The sequence below is a fragment of the Natrix helvetica genome, assembly GCF_964273705.1.
Source record: "Natrix helvetica genome assembly, chromosome: 1".
Taxonomy (NCBI): Eukaryota; Metazoa; Chordata; class Lepidosauria; order Squamata; family Natricidae; genus Natrix; species Natrix helvetica.
This window is the reverse complement of record NC_138548.1, coordinates 107,848,355-107,860,691: the sequence shown is the minus strand read 5'-3', so window position 1 is coordinate 107,860,691 and position 12,337 is coordinate 107,848,355.

Genomic DNA, 12,337 nt, shown 5'->3' with positions numbered 1-12,337 from the left:
TAATTCTTATGACAATATAAATATAAGAGGAAGAAATTAATATCTGTTCTTAGGAGGCCTATATAGCAATAGCAATATCACTTAGACTTATATACCACTCCATAATGCTTTACAGCCCTCTCTAAGCAGGTTACAGAGCCAGCCTATTGCCCCCAACAATCTGGGTCCTCATTTTACCTACCTCGGAAGGAAGGAAGGCTGAGTCAACCTTGAGCCTGGTGAGATTCGATCTGCCAAACTGCTGGCAGCCGATGATCAGCAGAAGTAGCCTGCACTCTAACCACTGAGCCACCACAGTGGTTAGAGTGCAATATAGTGAATGGAACAAACAAAAAAAGAATTAGAACTTTTTAAATCATTGAACTTTGTCAATATCACAATACATTATCTTTTTCCTTTTTAATTATTGTTGCTAAAAATGTAATTTTAGTGACAATGCAATTTTCTGATTTTATTTTCAGTTGAAACAATTGAAAATGATTTGATTTTTAATAGCTACATAAAATGATTTAAATTTTAATGACTAAATGAACAATTCCTTGATGTTATAAAATCCTGGCTAAGGTAAGAAATTAGAAATAAAATTATATAAATATAACTGACTTACAACCAGCATTGGTCTTAATGATTTAATTTTTTTTTTACTGAAAACTAGGAATTGAGTTGGTGCCAATGCCTCTATTCCTTATCATGTTTGATATTGATTTCACTTGGTATCATTATTTATTCTTAACAAACAAATGTTTCATCTGCATACAATGGCATATAGGATATTTAATTTATAACATTGACTTCCAAAACTTCACATTGTTAAAAAAAAGGCGCCATTTTCTTCTTGTTTATTTATTTATCTATATTTCAAATTTGGAGACAGTTCATCTTGCTCTTATAATATGTCATTTCATTTCAAGAGCTCGGATGCACAAAGCATAACAATTTATATTGCTTTTCATCAAATAGCTCTCCGAAACCCTTTTAAAACACAGTGTTAAAAAATGCAAAAATCCACAAAATCAGAATTACAAGAGAAAAGAGCAGTAGCACAAGTGAAACAGGAACTCATATACACATGGAGGCATTTTCCAGATTCTTATCTATGCCCTCCAGGTTCTCAGGTGCTGGTTTGTGTCTGTGCATCTGTGGTGAAGGGTAACTTCTATATATTTCCAATATCCCCCATGAAGAGGCGAAAGAGGGGAACTGAAAAGTTGTGGCTTGCCTAAAATGACCCATGTGAGATGCAGACTGAAGCAAAAACTCAATCTTTGGGCCTACAAATCTGGCAAGTGCCCAGGATTTTGTTGCACATTACCATACAGCAGTGACGTGCAGTCAGGGGAGGCAAGGGAGGCAGAGCCTCACCATTCTCAGCATGAAAAGAAAAGAAAATTCTCCCCTTTTCTCTTTCATCTCTTTCTTGCGCGTGCACGCAAAATACCCCAGGATCATGGTGGTGGGGACAGCAACTCCTTCCACATGTGCAGGAGGCAGCCCTTCATGTTGGCTCAGGAAGGAGGGGAATGGGACCACGTGTGCAGGGGAAGGAGACTGTGGCTTGCGCTGATCTGAGGCTGGCGCTGAGGAGCCTCCTGCACACGTGGTCCCATTCCCCTCCTTCCTGTGGCTCTTCTCCGCAGTGCAGCGGAAGGAGTTGCTGTCCCTGCCACCGTAATCCTGGGGTATTTTGCTTGCATGCTTGCAAAGATCAAAGTTGTCAGAGTCCTCCCTTCATGAAGATAATTTGATGACGTCACCAGCCTCACCAGCCATAAACCTCACCACACGTCACTGCCATACAGTCATTATTAACATTTCTCGATGGACTATAGACTTGAACAATGGAGCCTATCTAACAAAATGAAATTCAACATATATTAAAAAAGTAAACTTTTACACTTAGGCAAGAAAAACCAAATGCACAGGTAAGATTATGTGAAACCTGGCTCAACAATGGTAACTATGAAAGGGATCTTGGAGTCCTAGTGGACAATCACTTAAATATGAGCCAGCAGTGTGCAGCAGCTGCCAAAGAAGCCAACGCAGTCCTAGGCTGCATTAACAGACGGTTAGAATCAAGATCACGGGAAGTGATACTACTGCTTTATAATCCCTTGGTAAGATCACACTGGGAATATTGCGTTCAGTTTTGGTCACCACAATATAAAAAGGACATTGAGAAAGAGTGCAGAGAAAAACAACAAAGGTGATTAGGGGACGGGAGACTAAAACATAGGAAGAACGATTGCAGGAATTGGGTATGTCTAGTTTAATGAAAAAAAAAAAAGAACTAGGGATAAAATGATAGCAATGCTCCAATATTTGAGGGGCTGCCGCAAAAAAGAGGGGATCAGCCTATTTTCCAAAGCACTAGACAACAAGACAAGCAATGGATCCTGTAGAGATTCTCAGCCATCCAGGTCACAGTTGTCCTGAAGCTGCTTTTTCAGGAGGCAACTGGACTTTCTTGTTTTCTGTTTCTTTTGAAGATGTTTCACTTCTCATCTGAGTAGTGCTCCTGATTCCTGTAGTCTTCAATAGGGAGTAGGAATTGATTTCCAGAGAAAAATTGCAGACTACAGGAACCGGGAGCACTACTTGGATGACCCCGAGGACACAGAAAAACCTCCAAGTGCTTCAAGGACCCTCTAAAAGGATGCAGATTACCAGCTGTCTGCAAGGAATATAAATCCTTCCGTTCCCTACCATCCTGTCAAAAGCTGAAGAAGCTTCTTGGATGAGAAGTGAAATGTCTTCAAAAGTAAAAATAAGGAAGTCCAGTTGCCTCCTGAAAAAGCCCCTTTGTTACAAGCAATGGATGGAAACTGAACCAAGAGAGAAGCAACTTAGAACTAAAGAGAAATTTCCTGACAGCAAGACCAATCAACCAGTGGAACAGCTTGCCTTCAGAAATTATGAATGGCTCCAACATGGGAGGCTTTTAAGAAGAGACTGGATAGCCATTTGTCCAGAATGGTATAGGGCCGTGATGGCTAACCTTTCTGTCGCTGTGTGCCAAAAGCGTGTGTGGGCGTGCGATACCACCTGTGCATGACCACACCCATAATACAATGCATGCGCCTCCCCACTCCCACCTGCTCCCCCGTGCATGCGCGTGCGACCTTCCGTGCCCCATTTTGGGCCTAGCAGGCTGCCCTGAAGCCTCCTGGAATATAAAATGGGGCATGAGGATGTTGCACTGCACCTCCCCCATGCCCCTGTACTCCCCCACCCTCCCCACATGTGTGCATGCCCCCTGCCCCCCCCACATGTGCACGCATCTTCCTCATGCACCCCACCCCTTGCACATGCACAGCAGAGACCTGAAAATCAGCTGAGCGATGGGAGGTGGAGCTGAACTGGGGCAATGGTTACCATGTACCCAGAGAGGGCGTGCCATAGATTTGCCATCATGGGTATAGGGCAGGGGTGGGTTCCTGCCAGTTCTAACCTCTTCTATAGAAGAGGTTCCTCAAATCTACAGTGCCGTTTAGAATCGGTTCCAGCTCCCTTCCCTGCCCATCCGCACATCATCAAGATGAAGAGAGAGAGGAGGAATTCTGGGAGTTGAAGTCCACAGGTCTTAAAGCTGTCAAGTTTGAACACCCCTGCAGTTTTTTTTTCTAAAGGCTTAGGGATGCAAGGGTCTTGTAACTTGACAGATTTAAGACTTGCACACTTCAATGCCAGAGTTCCTGAGCCATCATGACTGGAGGAAGAATTCTGGGAGTTGAAGTCCACAAGTCTTAAAGCTGTCAAGTTTGAACACCCCTGGGTTTTTTTCTCTCTAAAGGGTTAGGGGTGCAAGGGTCTTGTAACTTGACAGCTTTAAGACTTGCGTGCTTCAAATGCCAGAGTTTCTGAGCTAACATTTTGGTTGCTAAGCAAGAGCGTTGTTAAGTGGGTTTCACCACATTTTACAAGTTGGCCATGCCCACCCAGTCACATGGCTGGCAATCCACTCCCACCCAGTTACATGGCCAGCAAGCCACTCTCACCTGGTCACATGGCCGGCAAGCCACTTCCACAAAGTAGGCCACAATGCTTATTAATCTCGAGAGGTGGAGGAAACGGAGAGTTAGGGGTTTTTTAATTAATTGTTTTTTTAAATTGCATAGGGGTTCCGGGGTTGGGGGGCGGGTGGGTCAGGTCAGGAGCGAGGACAGAGCCAGGTCTCTAGGTGTGGTCACGAGCAGAGGGAGCGGTAGGGAAGAGGAGGGGGAGGTTGTCGTTCCTGTGCAGGGCCTTTTGATTCCAACGGTCGTAGGGAGGGGCAGATACGAGGACAGATTGAAAACTTGCAGTCGGTTGGGAGACCGTGGGTGCTGGTTACACCCGGTCGCTTGTACCAACCCCCACATGCTAGGTGGTCAGGAGCTCCAGACCCAGGGCCTGAGGCTGGTGCTATGCAATGCGAGGTCCGTTGTTAACAAGGCCCCCCTCATCTACGATCTAATTTCAGAGGGGGAGCCGGACCTCGCAGGAATAACGGAGACCTGGCTGGGCCACGAGGGAGGTTTACCCCTTGTGGAAATGTGCCCGCCAGGTTATCGAGCATTTCACCAACCTCGGGCCCAGGGAAGGGGCGGTGGGGTAGCAGTGATTATCCGGGAGGACTTAGAGCCGAGGGAGTCCACTGTGCCACAGACGTCCGGATGTGAATCCCTTGTTGTGAAATGGGGCCCTAGGAGACAGTTGGGCCTGCTGATAGTATACCTGGCTCCTCGCTATACATCAGCGGCCCTGCCCGAACTCCTCGAGCTGATCGCATCGGTGGCGGTTGAGACCCCCAAACTTTTAGTGATGGGTGACTTTAACCTGCCATCGGTGGGAGAAGCATCCGAGGGGGTTCGGGAGTTCATGGCTTCCATGACAGCCATGGACCTGACTCAACTGATTCAGGGCCCGACACACGAGGGAGGGCACACCTTGGACCTTGTTTTTGTCTCTGGCCAGTGGTTGAGTGATCTGGGAGGAGGGGACTTAACCATCACTCCCCTGTCATGGTCAGACCACTCACTCCTCCGACTTGACTTCCCTGGTGCTACCCCCCGCTGCGGGGAGGCGGAACCGGAAAATACTAGATGCTTCCGCCCCAGGCGCCTGATGGAGCCAGATAGGTTCCAGATGGAGCTTGGGCCACCTTCTGCGGCCCTGACCCGCCCTCGGGTAGAGGACCTGGTGGTCGCGTGGAACAATGCGACTACTGGGGCCTTGAACCGGGTGGCGCCTTTGCGGCCTCTCCGGCGGCAACGCTCCACCCTGGCCCCTTGGTTTACCGAGGAGCTAAGGGTGATGAAGCGCCGCAAGAGATGCCTAGAGAGTCGTTGGAGATCCTCCCGTTCCGAATTTGACCGAACACAGGTACGAGCCCATTTAAGGACGTACCTTGTGGCATTGAGAGTGGCCAAACGTCAATATTGTGCCACTCTCATTGCATCCGCAGAGAACCGCCCTGCCGCCCTGTTTCGGGTGTCCCGCTCCCTCTTATTTCAGAGGCCGCGGGAGGCCCCTTTACAGGGTAGGGCAGAGGAATTTGGGAAATACCTGCAGGATAAAATCGCTCAAATCCGGAAGGATTGGGTCCCTTCCAGTGGTCCTGCAGAGGCGTCCGTGGCGAGTCTTGAGAGCCCTATCTGGGAGGAGTTTGACTTGGTTGCCATCGAGGATTTGGACAGAGTGCGTGGACGACTGCGACCTACCACATGTTTACTGGACCCGTGTCCCTCCTGGCTTGTACTGGCATCCTGGGAGGTTACACGCGACTGGCTCCTGGGCCTAGTGAACGCTTCGCTGGGTGAGGGGTCCCTTCCAGCCGCCTTGAAAGAGGCGGTGGTGAGACCCTTGCTCAAGAAGCCTTCCCTGGACCCTACGGAGCTGGCCAATTATCGTCCTGTCTCCAACCTTCCCTTTTTGGCGAAGGTTGTAGAGAGTGTGGTGGCTTATCAGTTTCCACGACATCTGGAGGAAAATGATTATCTAGACCCGCGCCAGTCCGGCTTCCGCCCTGGGCACAGCACGGAGACGGCCTTGGTCGCGTTGGTGGATGATCTCTGGAGGGCCAGAGATAGGGGTTGTTCCTCTATCCTGGTCCTATTAGACCTCTCGGTGGCTTTTGATACCATCGACCATGGTATCCTGTTGCGCCGACTGGAGGGGTTGGGGGTCAGGGGCACCGTTTTACGGTGGTTCGGCTCCTACCTCTCCGGCCGGACGCAACGTATGTTGACAGGGGAGCAGAGGTCGACTCTGAGCCCCCTTACCTGTGGGGTGCCACAGGGGTCGGTCCTCTCGCCGCTCCTGTTCAACACATACATGAAGCCGCTGGGTGAGATTATCTGTGGTTTCGGGGTGGGATACCACCTGTACGCTGATGATACTCAGCTGTACATTTCCACCCCGAACCACCCCAACGAGGCCGTTGAAGTGATGTCCCGGTGTGTGGAAGCCGTACGGGTCTGGATGGATGGCAACCGACTCAAGCTCAACCCCTCCAAGACGGAGTGGCTGTGGGTCCCGGCCCCCCGGTTCAACCAGTTAACTCCATCTCTGGCCATCGGGGGCGTGCAACTTGCCCCGGTGGAGCAGGCGCGCAATTTGGGCGTCCTCCTTGATGCCCGGCTGTCCATGGATGACCATGTGGCGGCCATGGCAAGGGGGGCGTTCCACCAGGTTCGCCTGGTGCGCCAATTGCGCCCCCTATTGGACCGGGATGCCTTGCGCACAGTCACTCATGCGCTGGTGACGTCTCGCCTGGACTACTGTAACGCTCTCTACATGGGGCTTCCCTTGAAATGCACTCGTAGACTACAGTTGGTCCAGAACGCGGCCGCGCGGGTAATTATGGGGAGTACAAGGTACTCCCATGTGACACCTTTCCTGAGCGAGCTGCACTGGCTCCCTGTGGTCTACCGGGTGCGTTTCAAGGTCTTGATAACGATCTTTAAAGCGCTCCATGGCTCAGGACCTAGCTACTTGCGGGATCGTATCCTGCCCCATACATCCCTGCGACCAATTCGCTCGCACAGAGAGGGACTCCTCCAGGTGCCGTCCACCAGACAATGTCGGGGGGCGGCGTCTAGGAGTAGAGCTTTCTCTGTTGCGGGCCCAGCCCTGTGGAATGACCTTCCCCCGGATATTAGGACTACCTCTGACCTCCGCTCCTTCCGGATTAAGCTCAAGACCCACCTATTTCAAGTAGCTGGCCTGGCTCAATCATAGTTCGTTCACACTGCTCCTGACGGGTTTTTTAATTCTGCGACTTTGGGAATTTTATTAGGGGATTTTAAATTGTGTTTTAACTGTTTTTACTCATCTTCCTTCCTCCTCTATGTATATGTATTCGTTTAGTTGTTTGTGTATTTTTCGTATTGTTCCTATGTGTTTTGTTGTACGCCGCCCCGAGTCCTTCGGGAGAGGGTGCGGCTTAGAAATAAATTTTATTATTATTATTATTATTAAGAGGTTTAAAAAATTTTTGAAACCCACCACTGGTATAGGGTCTCCTGCTTGAGCAGGGGGTTAGACTAGAATACCTTCAAGGTCCCTTCAGCTCTTCTATTCTGTTATTTGTGGTGTTATTTTGATTGGTATTCTAGAGCTGGCAGTTCATGTTTCCTCAGCTCTATTCATCTGAAAGTTAGCATGTGAGTGTGCTGATAAACACAGGAAGGAGCTCTTTTTGGTGTATGACCACAATAAGGAAGAACTGTGTGCTTCCAGGCAAGATTCTCTAGATATTTAGCCAGAGAGACAGTACAGAATTGTTGCTTGAGAGTGTGGTAGGGCAAAGACAGAAAAAGAAACACTTGGGGCGATTAAGTTTAAATGTGAAAGAACTGACACAAACCAGGATCTGAACATGAAAAAAGGGAAGCTGATCCTTTGTTCAAAGCTCTCTGCACAGCCCCAAACTGCTTACTCATATCTTTTAAACTACAAAGGCTGACCAATTGCACAATGCTTGTAATGTCTTTCTCTTGATGTTAATAAGCAGCTTACATTTTCCACTTGGCTATTGCAGCAAAACACTTGGCAGCTGTTATTTACTGTAATTATGAATTTGATTATTTTGCGTCTCTGAAAAAGAGACGCATGAATCAAGGGAGCATTGAGAGGGGGCTGAAAAAATATTTCAAGTTGCTCTGGTTATGATTCTGAAGCTACAGTTTCATCTTTTAAACTTCAGATTTTTTTTTTCCTGAAATCAGTCTGGTTTGGTAGAGCATCCAAACAGGACAGGTACAAACTTCAACAGATAGTTAGGACTGCAGAAAAAACAAGTGCAACTACCTTGCCTTCCATTGAGGAATTGCATACTGCCCAAGCCACAAAGAGGGCTGAGAAAATATGTACAAACCCCTCATATCCTGGACATAAAATGTTTCAACTTCTCCCCTCAGGACAACCCTATAGGGCATTGCATGTCAAAATAGCTATGTACAAAGATAATTTTTCTCCCTGCCGTCACTCTGTTATACACATAATTCCCATAGGACTGTCTTATGCCTAAGGATATCTAACCATGTAGTAAGGTTGTATTACTATTCTTCTTCTCATCTTTCCTATTACCTACTCCTATTGGTATGACTATCACTTTGTTGGTTGTATCTTATGATTTATGATTGCATCTTATGATTTATGATTTAACACTTTGTTGCTTGCATGTACACTGAGAGCTTATGCACCAGAGACAAATTCCTTGTGTGTTCAATCATATTTGACCAATAAAGAATATTCTATTCTATTCTATTCTATTCTATTCTATTATTTCAATAGTTCATGTTCTATTTCGTGTGTGTGTAGGCAGTTTTAGGCCATCAATCACAATGTAGACATTTCTTACTTCCCTGCCTATCTATATAGGCGTATACCACTGGAAAGATGGTATTACATGAGGGCAGGACAAGAAGCAATGGGTGGAAACTAAAAACGAACACTGGAAGTTTTTAAAAAGATGTCAGATAACCATTTGTCTGAAGTGGTGTAGGGTTTCCTGCTTAAGCGGAAAGTTGGACTAGAAGACCTCCAAGATCCCTCCCAACTGTGCTATTCTATTCTATTCTATTCTATTCTATTCTATTCTATTCTATTCTATGTTCTGAAGGTGCTCACCTCAAAAGATTTTCATTCATCTTTCTCTTGCTTCTTGAGATTTCTAGGAAGACGCACTGAATCAAAGTGAGAACAGAATGAGGCACGAGGCAAATAAAGCAGCCAGATTCTAGGTCCACCCAAAGAGACTTTTTCTTATCTTTTCCCCCTGCAGATTCCAAACTAACCATACATACTGTATATGTTATGGAGGTATTGGGGGTGGGGACAAATTACCTCCATCCTTTTTGTGTCTGGAAACTGTTTCAGTCAAATAACATCCTTGGGCAAACTAGTGGAATAAAAACTAAGACTTTTCATAGCATTTAGGTTTTTGTGAATGACCATGGTCTTGACAGATAAATGGAATTAATTCCAACAAAAGGAGTGCTTTATTGTTAGAATAGAATATTTGTAAGTCAGGGTTGACATGTGGGGTCCTTAGTGCTCTCTGAGCTTGCTGGTTGTCTTGCAGATGTTTCATTACCAAAGTACAAAACATCATCAGTGCAAACACCTACTTCAGAGAGCACCAAGAACCCAATAGAGTGCTTAATATATTTGGATGCCAATTGTTGTAGGAAGTGGGTGGGGAGAAATAACAGAACTGTGTTCAGGTACTACATAAATTCTGTTTATCTCTTGGGTCACCTTCCACTATTTTCCCCTTTGGAGCAATGGATGTTTTCTTTTTAATAAACACACATCACACATCACATCCTTTGTTTCACATTTGAAAACATGCAACTTGGCTAGTGATTAAATAGACTGTGTGCTTGTTTGCTCTGAGTAGTTCCTTCACTCATCAGTGCCAATGGTGTTTGATTTCTGTACAAATGATTGTTTTATTTCACACGAAAAGGTCAGAATTACTTCTTCAAACAGTTGCAAAGGCAAATGTGCAAACAATAATTAGGCTATGAGTAGATGTGCTTTTCTTGGTTTATATTATGTCTCTCTTCTTTGATTGACAAGACCAGTTATTATCAGTCTATTGTTATTAACTATGAATAATCTATTTCATTTCCATGGAATTAGGTTTTATCCAACCAAGAATGCAATGATTTCCCCATTTACCTAATTTATACATTCTAATATCTTCCTGCCTGCAACTGAGTGGTTTTTTAAAATTGAAATTACAAAGATGCATATGGATGACCAGTAATTTCTGTTCCTATACATACAATTGCTTGTTTTTTGCTTTTTAAAATATGCTTTAGTTATATTTTGGCTACATTCACTTCTGCTTCATCTGTGAAATAAACCCTGATGAAATGATGTCTCTTATCAGACCACAGTTTTGGACCTATTTTGCTCCTTTTGAAGAAACACAGAACCATTTTATTTTTGCTTCTGTTTTATTGCATTTCCGCTGCCAGGACTTAAAACCAGTTTGTTTGTCTTCCCACCTGACTGCTTCATTTAATTTTCCACATTTAATTCTCTTTTTGATCTCTCCTCTTTGTCGAATAAGGGAACTCTACCCTGACAACTTTTACACTATTTTGAATAATCTTATCTTATACATTGTATTCACATCTGATCAGTATACACTTCTGCTTACCAAAGATAAATGATTTTATATATGTCAAAATCGGTGTGGAACTGGGAAAAAAATCATGAACTGGAATGTCAACATCACTTCTTCCAAGTGTCTATCCTGTCTTGCGTTGTTGTTCTTTCTTCGTGCCTTGCTTTCCAAATTCAAAAGATGCTATTCTTACTTATAAACTTTAAACTCAAATATATGTAATTCTTTCATTTTGCATCCAGGTTTCCCTTCTACATAAAATACATATACATATACATAACCAAAGAGCAAAATGCACTTCTTTTCATAGAAGAACTTGTAAAGTGGGAAGTAGTACAGCCTAGAAGAATGTTAAAAGTACACTACACTTGAATTAACCCTTCCTAAACTCTTTGGGACTGAGCTGTGGTGGCGCAGTGGTTAGAGTGCAGTACTGCAGGCTACTTCAGCTAGCTGCAGTTCGGCAGTTCAAATCTCCCGGCTCAAGGTTGACTCAGCCTTCCATCCTTCTGAAGTGGGTAAAATGAGAACCGAGGTTGTTGGGGGCAAAAGGCTGACTCCGTAAACCACTTAGAGAGGGCTGTAAAAGTACTATGAAGCATTTATAAGTCTAAGTGCTATTGCTATCTGAGAAAAAAATTGCTTAGGATTGCCGTTTATTCCTTATGTTTGTTTATCTTTAATGTATTGAGAAATCTGGTCTTAGTGAAAGGATGAATTCAAAGCCATTTGTGCAAGAGAAAAGGTCTTTTGTGCCTTTTCTCACCTGATTACATCTTCAGTTACTCATATGCTACTCCTCTAGGCTGAAAAAGATGAGTACTGTATGTACAAAGCGAGGGATCAAAACAACACCCAAAGCCTGCTCTCTTCTGACAGAATATATTTATGGGTGAAGAAAAACATTTGGAATAAAGTTTTCCATAGGCAGCTTGGAAATTTATAAATGAAAATACTTTTTAAACCACAAAATACTATATTAATAAAATGAAGGACACCACAAAATGGCTTCTTTTGAAAGTGAAATACAGTTTATGCAACACAAATAACCTTGAGAGGCTTGGGAAGATTTTACAGCTATCTGATTATCCTCCTTCTTTATTATAGCTGGCAGGTGATTAATCTTATCTTCCCCTGAAGAGATGATTAATTGGGGGCAAGGGGAGGAGCAGGGAAAGGCAGCACATTTAGTGCTGAACTGCATCTCCACTTTAGCCTTGACAGAACCTCAAGTTAGTTGTATCAAGGGAAAAGCTTCACCAGCTTCAATGTAGTTTGAGAGAGAAAGTCCCAAGGTGCCTTGTTTTTAATTGAAATTAATGGATTAGGATAACCAAAGAGTCCAGCTTCAAAATACATTGCATGCAGATCGGCCAAACATGATCACCTTTAGTCTTTAATCCTGGACTCACTTATCTCGATGTAATTTAACAAGATTCAGAATCAACTGGATTGTTATAATCCAGTATTTACAGCAGGTTCTTAAATCCATTCCAAAGAGAACAAAAATGAAGTTACAAAAGCTTGGTAAAATATTATAAAGGCAAAAGAAATCATTATTAGTTCAGTTGGCAACATAGTAAAAAAAATGTTATTGTAGAACAATTACTCAAAATAAATGTTATTATGAAAGATAAACTTATATAAAATGGTTACATGAAATACAGAGCCCAAATTCCTGGGAGCTAAAATTGTCCGTGGCAGTTGCAGACAATA